At 41.4% G+C, this 8,333-nt stretch overlaps 1 pseudogene; it reads left to right on the top strand.

Moving 5' to 3' along the window:
• Positions 1-5,305: 5,305 nt before the first annotated feature.
• On the top strand, positions 5,306-6,217 carry LOC121478686 (annotated as a pseudogene).
• The last annotated feature ends 2,116 nt before the right edge of the window (positions 6,218-8,333 follow it).

Genomic DNA, 8,333 nt, shown 5'->3' with positions numbered 1-8,333 from the left:
GCGGGAGCCTGACGTCTCCGCGCGCCGCAGCCAATCCGCGCGCCGCTCGGCCCGCGCCGCCGTCGCCGCCGCCACTGCCTCCCGCCCGCCGCCCGGCGCGGCCCGTTTCGGCGAGGAAGCTCCGCCCCCCGCGCCGCGGCCCCGCCCCCCGCCCCCCGCGCCGCGGCCCCGCCCCCTCGCGCCCCGCCCCCCCGCCCGGCTCTGGGGACGGCCGTGGGGGAGCCGCCCGGGGTCCCTGTGCCCTGGTCCCGGGAAGCGGGAGCCACACATGGCAACTTCAAAAAAAAAAAAAATGTCGAGGGCTCAGTACGGAAATGTATGATGACAAACCGAAGGTGGGCGTCCCTGACCCGCAGGTTCCTCGGGAGGCGGAGGGGGAGGAGGAGGAGGAGTCGGGAGATGCTGTGGGCCACCCGGCCGGGAGGACGCGGAAACCACTGCGGCGGCCCGAGTCGTCCCGGCCGAGCTGGGGACTTGGGCACGCTGTCCCCGGGGCCCGCCCCGCCCCCGCCCCCGCCCCCGCCCCGGGCTCTGTGACGTGACCGGGAGGCTGCGGGGCCCCGTGGAGCCCACGCCCCGCTGCTCGCACAAGTGTCCGGCCTCGGCCCTTTTCAGGGATCGAACCGGGAGCCGCAGGTCGATGGAAAGAAATGTCATCCTAAGGCTTGTCGCTGTTCAGTGAACAGAGCATGACTTTCTCCAGATTCGGCGGAATTTATCAAGGAAATCGGTAGACGGTGCTTTCCTGAGCGTCCCGTCCACTCTGTAAGACCTGCTTATTTCTGAGGCCGGGTCTGCGGGAAAAATCAGTTCTGGGTGGAGTGTGGATCCCTACGTGAAGTTCCCGGCCTCTGCTGGTCGCCGGAGCCGCGGATGCTCCCCGAGGTCGGAGCTGAGCGTGCAGTCCGCGTCTGTCTACACCAGGTGGAGCTGAGGAGTTCAGTGCCCGGCGACGGGCCACCGAACGGAAAAATAGTTTGGGCAGAAGGTGCTGGTTTTTTTTTTTTTTTTTTTTTAAATAGAAATAAATGGAGCGCTGCTTCTGTTTCATTGGGAAAGAAAAAAAAATTATGGAGAAGGAAGTGTAGCGCACTTATTTTTTGCAGTCGTTGCATTATAGTCCGTCTGGAAGGTTAAACACACACAGCCTGCAAATGCTGCAAGGGAGCAGTGGATAAAGACATTCTGGCATCTCTCACGGTTCCTCACTTTGCTTATTGGAGCGAGGAATTACGGATTACGTCTCCCGTAAATGGAAAAGAGATAGAAGAAGAATATATTCTTGTAAAGCCATTCCCACAAGCCCTGCCTTTACGAAAGATGCTTTCGTCTCATTAAACATCTAACTACAAATCAGCTAAAATACTAGTAGGGCTGATGACAGCCTTTTCAGTGTAGATAAGAGGTTAAGATATACAGTGTGATTAAAGTAAAATAGAAAACCCATCTGCTTCATTTATCTTTGAAAAACAGTTAACGCGGTACACACAAAGAAAACGTGGTAAACAAGAACATTTTGAAAACAGTGCCTCCAAGATTGAGTGTTGTCAAGAGATTTGTGATCTGCATGTTTTTAGTGGTCCTCAAGATGGCTTTTGGATGTCATGCTTTGTGGTTTTCCAAATAAATATTTAAATACAAATATAATTCAGCAAGTGGTTGAAAACCCATGCCTAGTTTAGGATTGTAACTGATCCGACAGATCTCAGTGTGGGGAAAAGGTGACATTCTACTCCAAAATACAGGCACTATGTGTTTGTCTGATATATGATAACTTGAGCATTACTCCGAAGAGAAAATTCTGACTGTACTGGAGATGGGAGGGGATAGGAGACTACCAAGTTTGAGCAGATGAAATACCATCTTTAATCACAACTTTATCCCTTATAAGTTTATTTTTACCTAAGTTTCCTTTTAAAAGAGAAGTTCTTTTGCCAGGATACCCACTTAAATTTGAATTTCAGATAGACGATGGATAATTTTTTTAATAGAGGTATATTCCGTGCAATATTTGGGATATACTTAGACTAAGAAATTATTCTTATCTACCTGAAATTCAAATTTACTTGGATATCCTGTATCTTTATTTGGTAAATCTCAGTACCCTACCTGTAGAGGATACCTATGAATCCCACAGGAATAATAATGATCGTTTATACGTATTTAAGTCCCTAGGCCCTATACCACTTGCTTAGTGTGATGTGTTTCTTAATATTTACAAATATCCTAAAAGGGAGATAATTGCTTCCCTAACTTTATAAAAGAGGAAACTGAGGTTTAGAGAAATTATGTAACTTCACCATGGTCAGAAAGCTACCAGACAACAGTATATTGATTCAAATCCCTGTCTTTCCTCCAACTACCCAGTACTGGCTCCCAGGGAATGATGGCAGAGCTCTGGGGACACTTCACAAAGCTGAATGAGGTGGAATGAGAGAAAATGAAACAGTTGTGGTGCACTTGGTTGAGTGTTCTCTCCAGTCAGCAGAATCCACTTTCTGGCTTCTATGGGCACAAATAAGATATTTTGGCTTTTAATTTGCTAACACTCTTAGTTTATTCCTGAATTTTAGAATCGTGTACAGAAAAAAATAGTTCTTATAAGCAGCATCACATTTATAATTTGGTGTTTTGTGGTGTTCCGACTGACGTGACTATGATACGAAATCATAAAGGCCATTATTTGTCCCTAAAGGGTATTAAGATTTTTTTTAGAAATAGTCCTTCCTTATAACAGTGGCTACAATTGTGTTGGCATTTTATTGTATCCGAGAAACCCGGTCATGAACACATACTTCTTTTTACAGAAAATGTCCTTGTCCACACATTGGTTTTCATATTGAATGCGTTCACTAATCCTTTAACAAACAATAGTTCTACACCCTTTGCAGATTAAAGGGCAGACACCTGCATTATTAATCATCTTAAATTAAATGAACCAGGGTTTTTGTAAAGTGTGTCATAGTATACAGCATAGAAAGTGCTCTGTTAAATGGTCTGGGTTTTTATCATTTTTAATACTGTCATTCACTGTATTAGGTGACATATGAAAAAGTGTGTGATATGATCTAATGGTATAATTTATTAAAAATAAATTCAAATGACCAACTCAATGTGAAATATTATTTAATAATTTGGTTATAAAAATTTACAGGTATAGGTGAAACAAAAGGCAGAATGTTGATATTTATTGAAGTTGGGTGACAAGTCCATGGAGTTCATCATATTTTGTCTACTTTGTGCAACATCAAGATTTTTCATAATAGAACTTGTTTTTTATTTTTAAGATTTTATTTGAGAGAGAGAGAGAATGAGGTGGGGAACAGAGGGAGATGGACAAACAGGCTCCCCACTCAACAGGGAGCTCAATGTGGGACTTGATCCCAGAACCTGGGATCATGACTTGAGCTGAAGGCAGACACTTAACGACTAAGCCACCCAGGTTCTCCAAGAACTTGTTTTTTTTTAATGGGGCAAAAGTTAGGCAATTTTCCTGATATACATTTTTCTGGTTCACTTAGTTGAAAAATAACAAAAGAAGGAATAGTTTTAATAATTTTCAAAAGAACTATTTAAAAAGAAACCTCAGAGAAACAGAAATTTTTTTTTTTGCATTCTAATTAGTGACCTCAGGAAAATTTGAGAAGCCTGTGTATCCATAAAACAAGTATACATATATATATATATATGGAGCAATCAGACAAAACAAAAGAATTGTTGGAAATTTTAAATATAATTAATTCCTCTAATTAAAAAATCAGAGGCACCTGGGGGCGTAGTCGGTTAGGCATCTGCCTTCTGCTCAGGTTGTGATCCCGGGGTCCTGGGGTCTAGCCTTGTGTTGGGCTCCCTGCTCAGTAGGGGAGTCTGCTTGTCTCTCTCGCTCTGTCCCCCGCTCATGCTCTCTCTCAAATAAATATATATTTTTTTAAATCAACAGAAGGGCTGAAAGAAAAGATCAGTGGAATCTCCTAAAGTGTAAAGCGAAAAGACAGAGGGGAAGAAATATTTTTAAAAGCCAAAACAACAACAACAACAAAAAAACACAAAAAAATAAAAATAAATAAAATAAAAGCCAAAAAACGACATAAGATCATCAATCCAGGAGAGATAATAGCCAATTAATAGTTCCAGAAGTAGACAAGAAAACTCGAGAGAAAAGATAATGAGGGCAATAATACAAGAACATTTTTTAGAGCTAAAATAGGAATCTTCAGATTAAAAGGTTTACCAAGTGCCACACAAAAGAAAATAAATTCATACTTCATAAGCTTGTGATTTTATAATGCATTAAATACTAAGAGAAGATTCTAAAAGCTTCCAGAGAACAAGCAACAGGTCAACTACAACAGAACATGAATTTAATTGGCACCAGTCTTTTTATCAACGATGCTCAGTGCCAGAAGACAGACACTGCTTTCAGAGTTCTGAGGATCTGAGTATCATACCTACGTAAGCTATCCCTCAGCTGTAAGGATAAAATGAAGACATGTTGAGGCATATAAGAACTCAGAAAGCTCACCTCTCAAAAATTCTTTCTGAAAAATTTAGGATAAAACAGTGAAAAGAAAAAGGAATCCAAGAATAAGAAAAACTTGAGATCCAAGAAACACTAATCCCTAAATCAATGAAAGGAAGGCCTAGAGTGATTGCTGCGCAGCAGGCCAAGAGAGCAACTGATATTGAACTGAAGAAGAATGTCCTCAGGCGGAAAGTGGATTCCATGCCACAGAGACTAGGATTAAGATCTTGGACAAATTTAGTCATATGGTGGAAGGCATGTGCTTTGTTAGGAAAAATGGAAAGCGATTAAAACCAAAGAAAACTGCATTCCAAATATAAAGCAAATGAAAGTGTGTTATTATTTGGCACTTCTAATGGAGTATTTGGAAACGTAATTATATAATCCTGATGTTTGAAGCACCCCTCCTAGTAGTATGGGCTAGTAATATAAATCTGCCTTTTCTACCTAACTGGTGCATTTTGTTCTATCGTGAATACTATTTACATAAGCAAAATACTATAATTATAGTTTTTTGACTTTCAACACTTAGTATCAACTGAATGACCAGTCACAGAACAAAATGCAAATATCATAAACTCTAACAAGATGAAAGTAATAGTGAAGTTGACAGAAGTCAAGAGTCTTTGGAGAAGAGAGAGTTAAAGGAAGAATGTTGAAGGGAAATTTAGATGTGTTCTTTCTCTTACATAATAAATAATAAGGTAAGAGATGTTAAGAGTTGCTTTCTGCCTGTGGACACCACCAAGTAAGCATCATTAAAGCCCACCTCCCACAGCTGTCATGTCTAAGTCAGAGTCTCCCAAAGAGTTTGAATAGCTGCAGAAGCTCTTCTTTGGGGGTTTGAGCTTTGAAACAACTGATGAGAATCTGAGGAGCCATTCTGAGCAATGGGGAATACTCACAGTGGTATGCGTACTGATGAGAGATTATGTGGTATTGAGAGATCCAAACACTAAGCGTTCCAGAAGCTTTGGGATATGCCACTGTGGAGGAAGTGGAGACAGTCATGAATGGAAAGCCACACAAGGTGGATGGAATTGCTGTGGAACTGAAGAGGCCTATCTCAAAAGAATCTTCTCAAAGACCTGGTGCCCACTTAACTCTGAAAAAGATTTTTGTTGGTGACGTTAAAGAAGACGCCGAAGAACATCATCTAAGAGATTATTTTGAACAGTATGGGAAAATTGAAGTGATTGATGACCATGACTCTGTGGATAAGATTGTCATTCAAAAATACCATACTGTGAATGGCCATGACTCTGAAGTAAGGAAAGCCCTATCTAAACAAGAAATGGCTAGTGCTTCATCGAGCCAAAGAGGTCCAAGTGGTTGTAGAAACTTTGGTGGTGGTCATGGAAGTGGTTTTGGTTGGAATGACAACTTTGGTCACAGAGGAAACTTCACTGGTGAGGTGGCTTTTGTGGCAGTCGAGGTGGTGGTGAATGTGGTGGCAGTGAGGAGGGCTATAATGGATTTGGTAATGACGGAAGCATTTCGGAGGTGACGGAAGGTATAATAGTTTTGGGAGTTACAACAATAAATCTTCAAATTTTGGACCCATGAAGGAGGAACTTTTGGAAGCAGGAGCTCCAGCCCCTAGGGTGTTGGAGGCCAATACTTTGCCAAACAGTGAAAGGTGGCTATGGAGGTTCCAGCAACAACAATAGCTATGACAGTGGCAGGTTTTCGTGACTGCCAGGAAACAAAGCTTAGTGGGAGAGGAGAGCCAGAGAAATAACAAGGAAGCTACAGGTTACAACAGATTTGTAAACTCAGCCAAGCAGAGGACCTTGCTGTTTTAGACAAAGACATGTTTTAGACAATATTTGTGTATGAACAAAAAATTCGAGGAGTGTATTTGTGACTAATTGTATAACAGGTTATTTTAGTTTCTGTTCTATGGAAAGTGTAAAGCATCCCCAACAGAAGGTTTATTAATAGATTTTTTTTTTTTTTTTTGCGCCCATGCTGTTGATTGCTAAATATAATAGCCTGGTCATGACATGGAGTAAATGTGTGTTTAAAAAGGAAAAAAAAAAAAAAAAGAGTGACATGTTAAAAGAGTTTAAAAGTCAAAAGATGGGGCAGCCCTGGTGGCTAAGCAGTTTAGCGCTGCCTTGGGCCCAGGGTGTGATCCTGGAGACCCAGAATCGAGTCCCTCGTCGGGCTCCCTGCATGGAGCCTGCTCCTCCCTCTGCCTGTGTCTCTGCCTCTCTCTCTCTCTCTGTGTCTCTCATGAATAAATAAGTATGTTCTTTAAGGTTGTAAGTATAACCAATAGAAAAAGTAACTACTAAATAGTACTGTGTGTTTTTAGTACTAACATAATACTACAAATAACAAAATATGAAGTGGAGGATGAAGTAGGACATAATATATAAATAGCTCATTTATCATCTTTACCAGGGAGTTAACAGTGTTTAAAACTGACCAAAAAGAAAAGGTATATAAGCATGTTATTTAAAGCTAAGGAGAGAGTGACTATCTTAATCCATTTGGGCTGCTATAGCCAGATACCATACACTGTCTCACAAACAACAGAAACTTATTTCTCACAGTTTTGGAGGCTGGAAGGCCAAGACCAGGGTGCCAGCATGGAGCGAAAGTCCTCTTTCAGGTTGCAAACTTCTAGTTATAACCTCACGTGGCCAAGGAAGGAGGGATCCCTCTGAAGCCTCTTTCATGAGGGCATTAATCCCATTCCTGGGCTCTATCCTCATGATCTAATCAACTCCCAAAGGCCCCCACCTCCTAAATACCATCACCTTAGGGGTTAAGATTTGAACATATGGTTGGGGTGGGGAGGATATAAACATTCAGACCATAGCAGTGACCAAATGAAATAAAGTTAGAAAGGATTTAAAGTGATTGCCTAGGGAGTTCAGTGAATATCATGCTTTTCTAGTGGAATGGAGGACAGGATACGTGTAATTTTCTTTTTTTTAGTCCTTTGCACTTTTTTTCTTTTTTTTTTCTTTTTTTCGATGTACAGGTTGTACTACATTGATAGTTTAAATTAAATGGTTGTGGAACGCCTGGGTGGCTCAGTGGTTAAGCATCTGCCTTTGGCTCAGGGTGTGATCCCAGGTCTGGGGATAAAGCACCCCCCAGCAGGCTCCCCACAGACAGCCTGCTTCTCCCTTTGCCTGTCTCTGCCTCTCTCTCTGAGTCTTTCAAGAATAAAAAAATGAAATCTTTTTAAAAAAAAAATTTAATGGTTGTGGGGCTGGGGCACCTGGATGGCTCAGTCGGTTAAGTGTCTGACTTGATTTTGGCTCAGATCAGGATCTCAGGATTGTGAGATTCAGCCCCACTTTAAGCTCTGCGTTGCTTAAGATTCTCTCTCTCCTTCTCCCTCCACCCCTTCCTCCCCCACAAAAATAAGTAAATTAAATAAATTAAATGGTTGGGAAAAAGCATTTTAGTACAACTGGCTCCTCCCATTACAAACTTTGAGACCCACAATTCCTAACTACAAACTGTTTTTTCCTCTTTAAAGGAAGATACAAGTTCTTCAGTTAGACGGTAAGAACCAAGACTTTAAATAAACGAGTTATAAGGTATTGGGTGAAACCAAATGAAATTTTGACCTATGAAGATGCAATTTCATATGCTTCAACTTAATAAATGCTCATTTCACTAAAGGAGTAGAAATGAAGCCAAAACCATAATTATGGCCTGTTATACACCATTCGTTTTAGTTTTTTATATTGATTTTTCTACTTCATTTAACTAAAAAAAATTTTTAGACCCACAGGACTCTGTCAAAAACACAAAACTACTTTCAGTCATAGAAAGAAAGAGCTAA

This window comes from Vulpes lagopus, chromosome 19 (assembly GCF_018345385.1).
Source record: "Vulpes lagopus strain Blue_001 chromosome 19, ASM1834538v1, whole genome shotgun sequence".
In the NCBI taxonomy this organism is placed as follows: domain Eukaryota; kingdom Metazoa; phylum Chordata; class Mammalia; order Carnivora; family Canidae; genus Vulpes; species Vulpes lagopus.
Note: the sequence above shows the minus strand (reverse complement) of the source record. Positions and strands in the feature narration are given on the sequence as shown.